Source organism: Jatropha curcas, chromosome 8 (genome assembly GCF_041381405.1).
Source record: "Jatropha curcas cultivar XTBG-Jc1 chromosome 8, XTBG_Jcur_1.0, whole genome shotgun sequence".
Lineage (NCBI taxonomy): Eukaryota > Viridiplantae > Streptophyta > Magnoliopsida > Malpighiales > Euphorbiaceae > Jatropha > Jatropha curcas.
In genome coordinates, this window is record NC_143158.1 from 2,509,531 (window position 1) to 2,521,558 (window position 12,028).

General features: G+C 31.8%; 2 long non-coding RNA genes across 2 annotated transcripts; one reads left to right on the forward strand and one right to left on the reverse strand.

Annotated features, from left to right (window-relative positions):
- Positions 1–4,934: 4,934 nt before the first annotated feature.
- LOC110009921 (uncharacterized) lies at positions 4,935–6,696 on the reverse strand. Its single transcript, XR_002284792.3, has 2 exons — positions 6,402–6,696; positions 4,935–6,074 (listed from the first exon to the last, which is right to left on the reverse strand). It is a non-coding gene; the product is annotated as an uncharacterized LOC110009921 (long non-coding RNA).
- On the forward strand, positions 6,450–7,001 carry LOC110009922 (uncharacterized). The gene is made up of 2 exons (XR_016322069.1): positions 6,450–6,588; positions 6,693–7,001. It is a non-coding gene; the product is annotated as an uncharacterized LOC110009922 (long non-coding RNA).
- The last annotated feature ends 5,027 nt before the right edge of the window (positions 7,002–12,028 follow it).

Here is a 12,028-nt window from a genome sequence, read left to right on the forward strand (position 1 = left end):
GAAATGAATAAAACCAATTGGATTTGTTATTTAATTTTTTTAATCTATGTAATTTATTCATTTTTATATTTAATTAATTTTTTAAAAAATGTATATAAAAATAAGGGAAATAAATTTGAGAACCTCACGGTATTTACACATTTATCTAAATCATTATAGGAACAAAAATTTATATTTTAAATTAACAAGAATGCAGTTATAACATGATCTACCATTCAATTTGCTAAATTCATATAACTTCTGATTTATGTATATTGAAACATAATAGTTCTTTAAAAATTATTCTGTAATTTATCGCTTTTTTAGCCAATGGTTCTCAATGTTCACTTATAGTTTTTATGATTTTAAGCATAATAGCTCTTTAATTCTATGACTTTTGGTGTTCTCTCTTATTACGACTTATAATTTTATGATTTTTATAGCTTTAAAAAATTATGACTTTAAAAATAATGGCTTTTAATACTTGTTTTTATGAGTTCTTGAACTCTTGAATATTGATGCTCTCTACTAGTGTTCTCTCTTTTTAAATCTATTTTTTTCTCTTCAGAAAAAATAACATACACATTATTAGCTTAAAGAGCGAGATTCTATCTAAAGAGTTAGACTCTCTAAAATTTGAGCATTTGGTATTAACTTGACTAGGAAAAATTGAAGAACTTGTAGAAAAACCGTCTCTCTTGCCTTTCTGATTTCTGGATATTAAACATAATACCTCTTTAAAAATTATTCTCTAATTTTGACATTTATAGCTTTTAAACAAAAAAATAATTTTTTGATATTCTCTTATGAATTTTTATAGTTTTTTAGCATATTGCTCTTCATAACTCTTGATATTCTCTCTAATTTATGAGTTCTATGACATTTTAAACACAATAACTTTTAATGTTCTTTCTTGTTATAATTATAAAGACTTTAAAAATAATGACTTTTAATATTTTTTTTTATGAATTTTACGACTCTTGAATGTTATTGTTCATGTTCTTATTATTGTTCTCTTTTCGAATTTATTCTCTTGAAAAAAAAAAAAAAAAAACCTACATGAGTCTTGCAATGCACTAAGACCTCAAAATCTAATAGATTTTTGACGTCCAACCTTGAATCGGTACCAACTACCGAATATCTGATAACAATAACAATGACAATAAGAATAAGGTTGATGACAAAGAAATTGTTGAAGTTAACCTAAAATTTCTACATAGTATGAACGTCCAATTATGCCTAGTATCCATCTAATATAATTTGATTCAGACAAAACAAAGTGCTGGTTCATTCTTAGGATACTAATCTTTTTTACGACGGGTGTTGCATGCACACTTATTTTTTTACTCTTCTAATTTTTTATTTATAAAATATTAAAGCATAAATTTTTTATATTAAAACAAATACAATTCATTAATTTGTATTGAACATTGTTGTACTTATATAATGCTACTTTTTATGTACTTAATTCTATTTTATATAATGAAATGGTCTGAAAATAAAAAGTTCAATCCGATTTCTAGATCTAATATTTCAATCTCGAATTTATAAATAAAGATTTTTTAATGCCAAGAAAAAAAAAATCAAGTCATGACTCAATCTTTAGCCTCTATCCTCAACTACAAATCAATATTTATATAATACTATAGTGAAAAATTAAAATAAAAATAAATTATTTTTTTCTGCTAGGTAAGAAAGAAAAAGAAATGAAAAGATATCTGAATGAATAATAATATTCACTTTAACTATAGTGATAATACCACTTATCCAGTACATTCGAAAAAAAAAATATGCACATAATAGAGTTTTTTTTTTTTAAATGCATAAATACTATTTTCTTTCAAGTCAAACAGATTAAGAATATAAGAGAAAAAATATTTAAAAAATTTAAAATACTTAATCATCTATTTATTGCAATAGATATATATATCTCTTAGATATATAAATCTCTTAATAAAATTAAAGTGATAACAATTACAAATTAATTCAATAATAAAAAATTATTTATATATATTTATTTTAAAAAATAATTTTTATAAATTTTATCTAATCAATTAATAAAATGTAATTTTCTAATTAGAATAAAATATTCCAAATTTTATTAAAGGCGCTATTGAAATTTTTATTAATCCTCTATTCCCACATTTATATAGATATAGATATATTTATCAAGAGCAAAAAACTCTCCTATTCTTACATTTAAATATAATATAGATATATTTATAAAGAGCAAAAGGCTCAGCCACTTTGCCGTCAACATGATACCATGAAAAAAAAAAACATTAAAATCATCATAAAAACTTCGTAGTTTGTTGAATTATAATAAAAGCTTTAGTTGAATTATATAATAAAAGCTTAATATTTTAGAAATTAATTTCTCAAAACGGACAATGAAAATAGACAATTTTCTTTAAATTTGATATTGAGGAAAGAATCAAAGTATTGATAAAATAATAAATTAAAAATCTAATTATTAAATTAAAACAAAGATCCTCATATATGAACCTCATATAATAAGAAGCTCATAGTTAATTTGAATTTTTCTCTAATAGCTTTTTTTTAAATGGCTGAAAAAAAAATATAAAAACTATTATTTCAATAGTTGCATGAACTTTATCAAATCAAAAACTCTAAAACTCTAAAAATGGTTATTATTAATTTTAATCTGAAATGGTGTAATGCACTCAAAATTTAATTCACAAAAAATATATATATATATATTGTTATATGTTGAAGCAGAATCCATTGAGGAAAATTTTGAAATGATGGAACATATAAAAGACAAGACGCTTCTTACCCTTATATAAAAGATAGTAGGGCAGTTCGTAGATCGATTTAACTCGATTTGAATATAACAATCGAATCAAACTTAAAATACTGGTTTGAGAAAACTTTAAAACCAAACCAAATTAAACCATCTAAAATTTCAAGCCAATCCAAATCTTTAGCAGCAGTTTAATTTGATTTGGTTCGGTTCTGCAGTTTAGGCGATTTGAAAAAAAGAAATTAACATTCCACATTTATCTAGTAAACAAGGAAAAAAAATAACATCATGCAAAATATGAAAAACAAATTCAGAAAAATTATACCATAAAATACATATGACTTTGAATAGCTATTAAAAGTTTTTAAATTAATTTTTGAATATGTATTTTTTTGGTATATAAAAGTGAAATATTATATAAAATTTAAATTTTGATTTAATTACATCTATTACTAAAAATTAAAAAAATTATAATTTTAGTCGCATATAGTTTGTACATGTATATCTAATCTAAGTCTCTACGTTTAAGAAGACTATCTAAAATTACTAACTATAGTTGATTTATTAAGCTCTAAACTCCCAAATAGACTATCTAATGTTTCTAATCAACTATTATTACCTATAATAATAGGTATTAAGTACGTATAGACCCTCTAACATTGCAAATTAACTAAGCTCATAAACTAAGCACACTACTAATTAGGTCTCCATGATTAAGAAGACTACCTAAAATTACTAAATAACTATAGTTGACTAGTTAACTATAATATTGTATACTTAACTAATTAATTATAACTAACTCCACTATTGCTAATTAAGTATAGTTAACTAACTAATTAGTCATATACTATCTAAAATATAAGCACTTATTAAAGTACATAAACTAAGTACATACACTATCTAACACATTAACTAATTATAGTTAATTAGTTTAATTAACAATAATTAATTATACTATTTACCATAGTAACTATAGTTACTTTAATAAGTATAAACCAAGTTAACTATCGAAATTATAAAATAACTACAGTTAATTTTATTGACTCATTTTGTAGAATACCGTCACTTTCCCTTCACATTGCATACAGAAAGTTGCTCCCTAAAGCCTTACCTATATGCTTCTCTCTGGAAAAATCATATTTTCTTTTTAACGATTTTTTTTTTTTTAAGTGCTCAATCAACTCAAGGGCAATGATAATTTATGCCATTTCTTATCTCTGCCCTTGACGAGGAAAAAAATTACAAAAACTACCCAATAACCTACAACACAAATCCGCATAGTTTATCACTCATGAGTCATTTGGCTCCCACCAGAAATTTTAAAAACTCCCCGAAAGATGGTTCTCTTCGAATAATATATCACGGCTAGAAAGAAAATTTTCACTTCCATCGACATAATGGAACATCTCACATGCATTTGGCCAAAAGTGACATCTTTCAATGAAGTGATACGTACTAGAGTCAAAAAAAAAAAAAAAAAAAATCAAAGCTGACCAATGTGTCTTAACTGCAGTTAAATCAAAATACTTGACCATGTGGTTGCGTCAAGTTAGATCACCACCGAGTTTAAGAAAAAAGTTTATCTTTACCGGTATCATTTTCTATAATACTTGCTACACAGCATAATTCCCTCATATTTTTTTCATTGTCTTTTCAGCTCTCTAAAACTTGAATTGATAGTTCTTGAACCAGACTAAAATTGACAAATGCTACCAACAATATTCACCGAATGTAAAACTAAAGTGGACCTTGAATATTCAGAAGCTCACGAGTCACCCACCAAAGTTCGCTAGTGTTTATTCAATTGTCTAATTTTCACTTAAAAAATAATAGAATCATCTCAGCCATGCAAAGACACCCAAGGGCGAGAAAGAGATGATAGAAAGATGATATGCATACCAGCTGTTGGTGAGTCCTTTGTTTTGTTTTCATTTTGACCTTTCTCCACTTTGATCAACAATGCCTCTTGATTGGAGAAAAATGCATATAATCTCATAAACCTCATTTTAGAGTGCATCAAATTTTTTGCACATACTTTAACATAATGCTTTGACATTAAGACACTAAGCCATGAGTAGCATTTTTATATTAGTTTTGACTAAAAGATTAAAAAAATTAACAAGCAGCTTTCTCAATTACTTCTCAATCTCAAAATTTGTACTTTTGGGATCACCACTACCACACAATAAAATGCATCCAATTCACTTGACAGTTGATTGATACATTAAAAGCATCAAAGAACGATACCTGCTACAGCAATTCTCATTACTTGACCGCATAAATCCCTTGGATTTTTTTTTTTTATCGCTGTCCTTTCACCTCTCTAAAACTTGAATCGACAGTTCTTGAACCACAAACTAAAATTGACAATTGCAAACAATGGTTCTAAAAACCAATTCAACGCAATATCCCTCTCCGCATTGCAATCAATCAGAGACAAATTATGCCAAACCTTGTTCACATACCAACAATGTTCACAAAATGTAAAATTAAAGTGACCTTGATATAAGCATATTAAAGGAAACTCAGATTCGCCTTTTTCAAGCAGAAAAGTGAACATGACAACCATGACTGCAACAAAAGAGCTCAAAATCAGAGCTCCCGAGTCACCCACCCAAAGTTGCTAGTGTTCATCCAATTGTCCGATTTTCATTAAAAAAATAACAGCATCATCACAGCCATGCATAGACCCACAAGACAAAGAAAGAGATGATAGAAAAAGATAGGTATAGATATTGACAAATAAGGGTCAGCTCTGCAATCAGTCAGAGTAGCTCTCCAAGAGCTAAGCCTCACCCTTCACTTGAAATATCTCCCCGAAACAAACAGAACCTAAACAAAGATATTTGGAGAAATGGAGGCTGAGATCAGATAGCCCTAGTATCAAACAAGAAAGAAACAACACCACATCATGGCTGCAGCCAATAGCTACCAGGAAATAGGGTGAAACCCATATTTAAGGACTGCCAAAGGCTGTCTAAGTTCAGGAACCACGAGTGGAGTTAAAGCCGCTGCTTCAAAAAGCCTACCCCGCCAGAGGATGGGTGTTTCTTTTCTAATCTGATTTTAGGTCACTGATAATATCATCATAACCTCATTAAGTTACTAAAACTTCCAATCATTCCATCCAAACAAAGGGTAGAAGTGCAAAGTTGAGGGTAGATTTATGCATTTGGCCTCTCTGTCTGTAGAGGGAGAAGGAGCTGTTGGCAAATAAGAAGATAAATCACAGGCTCCGCTTTTTATCAGAGAGACGAAGTCAACCGCCCTAAAACCTTCAATCTCACTGAGAGCAAAACCTCGTTCTCAAACTAATGAGCTAAAATTTCCACTGTACAAAAAACAGAGAAAGAAAGATATGAAGTGAGGCTGAGATTCGCCTTTAATCAAACAACAAAAGGAACAAAGCGAATGTGGCTGCAATGATGGATCTATCTGCAAGAGATAGAAAATATTCACATTGCCCCGCCAAACAATCAAAATTGTTCCTTTATCGTTTGGATCTTGCACTCTAGAAAATAAGAATCGTCATAGCTTCTTCGTAAGCAGCAACAGAACCTTGGCAGAGATTGAACGTATCAGATCTCCGATCAAGTTACGCCGGTAATATAGTATTAATGGAACAGAGAGAGTAATAATTGACAACATATATACGTACACATACGCGATTGTTTTATAAACCGACGGTAAAATCATCGGCTCCGCAGTCGTTCAGAGAGAGGAGCAACCGCCATACTGGGTCATCTCACTGAGAGCAAAGCCACATTCTTAAGAACATCATTATTGTCCATGTGGCCTTGCCTATTCTTAAACTAGTGATGGCCTTGCATATTCTGAGAGCAAAGGTATCTTTGTCATTGCATGTTATGTGTTGGCAAAATCGTAATAACTTGCAAAAGATTAGGCGTTTTACGAAAATATTCTGCCTACTTGCCCTTGTTTTTTTCAGTCAAAGGATAAACGCATCTAAAACAGAGCAGAGCCAACTTTTTGATGAAGGACAGCAGAGAGTCAGAGACCAACCTAGAGCTACAAGAAGGTGAAGAAGAGCCATGGTTTATATAATTAATTGATCTTGATAATACGTAAGACTGATAAGCCAGGCCCAACTTAGGCCCTTCAAGAAATCTACCAACGTGTATAAATGACGTTTTATTTGTTATTTTCTGGAATTTTTTTATTACGATAATGTTATATTTGAATATCTGTTATCAGTATTTTTTTACTAATTATAAACTCCAAAGATTCAAACTCATAACGACACCAGCAAAACCACCAAGCTAGTGAGAAATTATATCATTTGCTATATCTCCTAATTGAAACAATTTTTTCCAGTAAACTAAACAAAGTAAAAGAAATTATTCTTCAAACAAACATTGACATCAAACAATTTTCCAACCAACAAATAAATAAAAATCCATCTCATTTTATGAAAAAACTAATCATCCATGTCTGGCTTCAAATGCTGAAAGATATTCCAGCATAAGTTGCAGCAAACCCTATTTAAGCACATTGTTTGTATCGACTTATCTTTCAAAGTTGCTAGAATTCAACAAATAAAAAAAAATCAATAGGCAATTTTCAAAATCTATCCATAAACAGCAGATGAATGTAAAGGGAAAGAAACAAACATCCTAAAAAACTACAAATTCATATACAAACAATCATGTCAAAGAAGCGGAGCAAGCATCCAGCCTGCAAAGCAAACTTTCAAAGACCAGAATGACACTCAAAACAACTATGTACTAATTATCCTTCGGCAACATGCTAGCAATGAAAGCCAGAATGACAAAATAAAAATGTTCAAAATCAAGAGCGAGCATGAAAATGAACTGAAGTACCTGTTATGTTAACCTTTTTTGTGGCTCACCACATACTAGCCATAAAGAAAACAGGAAAAAATACAAGGGTAAGCGGGCAGCCTTTAGTTGTCAAAATACAAGTTGGTCGATGTAGGCCAGAACACTATTAAGGAAGTTACAATTAATTAAGAGTATACAAGTTCACAATCAAAGTGAAACTACTAAGTGGGGATTCACTAGAACAGCAGCAAATTATAACTTCACTACATCGTGTGACAAATCAGGAGAGCTAAAACATCATAGATGACTCGGACTCAAAGGACTGTGAAGCAAATGCATAAAAAGATTTTAACGAAAAAGAAGAATCATTAAGAAGACACCTAGCTGAATATGATACACTGCCTGCTATTTGTTTATGTACTATAGATCAAAACAGAAACGATAAACTAGCATCCTACTCAATTGATACATCAAAAGCATCAAGAAGGATGCCTTACCACTACAATTCTTCATAAATTATAACTTCATTCTCACGGTTGGCCTTCTACTCTCACACGGACCAAAATTGACAATCTTAGTGCAACATATTGGAAAAAAAGTTCAATATAATATATATATATATATATATATATATATATATATATATATGATTTATATATATATATATAATACAAATTTGATTTTTTAATATTGAATTTTCATGTTCGGTATCAACTGCAATGTAAAATTTAACATGACTAAATCAAATTATATGATTTAAATTAATTTATACCAAACAAACAAAGGATAGTAACATCACATCCACTGCTAAGGCCAAGAGCTATTTGTCAAACAGACAAAGCAAAATCAGAAGCTCAAAGTCATTCCCCCAATGGTCGCATCTATTCCCTACAACCAAAGTCACCCAGAAAATGGTATCATCACAGCCTCAAATACACAAACAAATGATATGATTTAAATTAATTTAGACCAAACAGACAAAGGTAGTTACATCACATCCACGGCTAAGACCAACAGTTATTTGTCAAACAAACAAAGCAAAATCAGAAGCTCAAAGTCATTCCCCCAATGGTCGCATCTATTCCCTACAACCAAAGTCACCCAGAAAATGGTATCATCACAGCCTCAAATACACAAACAAATGATATGATTTAAATTAATTTAGACCAAACAGACAAAGGTAGTTACATCACATCCACGGCTAAGACCAACAGTTATTTGTCAAACAAACAAAGCAAAATCAGAAGCTCAAAGTCATCCAGCCAATGGTCGCATCTATTCCCTACAATCAAAGTACCCAGTCACCCAGCAAATGGTATCATCACAGCCTCAAATACACATGCACATACACAAACAAATGATATAATTTAAATTAATTTAGACCAAACAGACAAAGGATAGTTACATCACATCCATGGCTAAGGCCAACAGCTATTTGTCAAACAGACAAAGCAAAATTGAAGCTCAAAGTCATCCAGCCAATGGTCGCATCTATTCCCTACAATCAAAGTACCCAGTCACCCAGCAAATGGTATCATCACAGCCTCAAATACACATGCACATACACAAACAAATGATATAATTTAAATTAATTTAGACCAAACAGACAAAGGATAGTTACATCACATCCACGGCTAAGGCCAACAGCTATTTGTCAAACAAACAAAGCAAAATCAGAAGCTCAAAGTCATCACAGCCTCAAATACACAAACAAATGATATGATGTAAATTAATTTAGACCAAACAAACAAAGGATAGTAACATCACATCCACGGCTAGGGCCAAGAGCTATTTGTCAAACAGACAAAGCAAAATCAGAAGCTCAAAATCATCCAGCCAATGGTCGCATCTATTCCCTACAATCAAAGTCACAGCAAATGGTATCATCACAGCCTCAAATACACATGCACATACACAAACAAATGATATGATTTAAATTAATTTAGACCAAACAAACAAAGGATAGTTACATCACATCCACGGCTAAGGCCAACAGCTATTTGTCAAACAGATAAAGCAAAATCAGAAGCTCAAAGTCATCCAGCCAATGGTCGCATCTATTCCCTACAATCAGAGTCACCCAGCAAATGGTATCCTCACAGCCTCAAATACACATGCACATACACAAGCAAATGATATGATTTAAATTAATTTAGACAAAACAAACAAAGGATAGTAACATCACATCCACGGCTAAGGCCAAAAGCTATTTGTCAAACAGACAAAGCAAAATCAGAAGCTCAAAATCATCCAGCCAATGGTCGCATCTATTCCCTACAATCAAAGTCACCCAGCAAATGGTATCATCACAGCCTCAAATACACATGCACATACACAAACAAATGATATGATATAAATTGATTTAGACCAAACAAACAAAGGATAGAAACATCACATCCACGGCTCAAGCAAAGAACTATTTGTCAAACAGACAAAGCAAAATCAGAAGCTCAAAGTCAATCCAGCCAATGGTCGCATCTATTCCCTACAATCAAAGCCACCCAGCAAATGGCATCATCACAGCCTCAAAGACACATGCACATACACAAACATACACAAACAAATGATATGATTTAAATTAATTTTGACTAAACAAACAAAGGATAGTAACATCACATCCACGGCTAAGGCCAAGAGCTATTTGTAAAGCAGACAAAGCAAATTCAGAAGCTCAAAGTCATCCTCCAGCCAATGGTCGCATCTATTCCCTACAATCAAAGACACACAGCAAATGGTATCATCACAGCCTCAAATACACATGCACATACACAGACCGAGAGATACAGCTGAATACAGGGACACTTCGGTTTTATAATTTTCAGAAAAAGATTTTCAAAGAAAAGGCCCTAACAGACACGGAGAAATCTGTAGAAAGAGAAGGCTTCAGATCAGATATGCTTTCAAATCAGACAGGACAGAAACACCACAACACCAGGGCTGCAACAACAAAAGGTTGCCTCGCCAAGAAATTGAGTATTTCTCCTGGAGTCTGACTTTTCAGGCTCACTGAATATTATATCATAGCCTCGCCAGTCCCAGACAGCCACTCACACACACAAGAAAGAAAGCAGCCATATTGGTATAAGGGCTGTTGCCAACATAAGAAACGTAATCAGTAATCACTGGCTCCGCTACCTATCAGAGAGGACAGAGTCAACCACCCTGAAACCAACTGCCTCTCACTGAGAGCAAAGCCTCATACTTAAATCATTCACCCGCAATCTTAACAAAACTCATGCAAAAGCAATCGCGAATGTTTTTTTAGAAAAATGTTCAAAATCAAGTGCGAGCAAGAAAGGAACTGAAATTGAAGTACCTGTTATGTTAACCTTTTTTTATGGCTAGCCACATACTAGCCATCAAGAAAACAGGAAAATACAAGAGTAAGCCGGCAGCCATTAGTTGTCAAAATATAAGTTGGTGAATATAGGCCAGAACACTATCGAGGAAGTTTCAATTGATTAAGAGTATACAAGTTCACAATCAAAATGTAACTACTAAGCGGAGATTCACTAGAACAGCAGCAAATCATATTTCACTGTATTGTGTGACAAATGAGGAGCGCTAAAACGTCATAGATGACTCAGACTCGTAGGATTGCGAAGCAAATGCATAAGAAGATTCTAACAAAAAGCTGATTATGATACATTGCCTGCCATTTGTTCATGTACTATAGATAAAAACAGATATGATAAACCAGCATCCTACTTAATTGATACATCAAAAGCATCAAGAAGGATGCTTACCACGACAATCTTCATAAATTGACAACATTGATAATAACTTCATTCTCATTCTCATGGTTGGCTTTCTACTCTCACCCATAGACCAAAATTGACAAGCTTAGTGCAAAATATTGAAAAACAGTTCAACGAGAAAAAAATATAAAATAAACTCCACACAATTGATTTTTTAATTTTGAATTTTCATGATCGGTATCAACTGTAATGTAAATTAACATGACTAAATCAAATGATATGCTTTAAATTCATTTACAACAAATAAACAAAGGATAGGAACATCACATCCATGGCTAAGACAAAGAGCTATGTGTCAAACAGACAAAGAAAAATCAGAAGCTCAAAGTCACGGAGCCAAAGGTTGGATCTACTCCCCTACAATCAAATTCACCCAGCAAACGGTATCATCACAACCTCAAATAAACATGCACATACACAGACAGAGAGATACTGATGAATACAGGGACACCAAACAACTGTAATGTAAATTAACATGACTAAATTAAATACATGCTTTAAATTCATTTACACCAAACAAACAAAGGATAGGAACATCACATCCACGGCTAAGACAAAGCGCTATTTGTCAAACGGACAAAGAAAAATCAGAAGCTCAAAGTCACCGAGCCAAATGTCGGATCAATTCCCTACAATCAAATTCACCCAGCAAATGGTATCATCACAGCCTCAAATACACATGCACATACACAGACAGATATACTGCTGAATTTAGGGAAACTTTA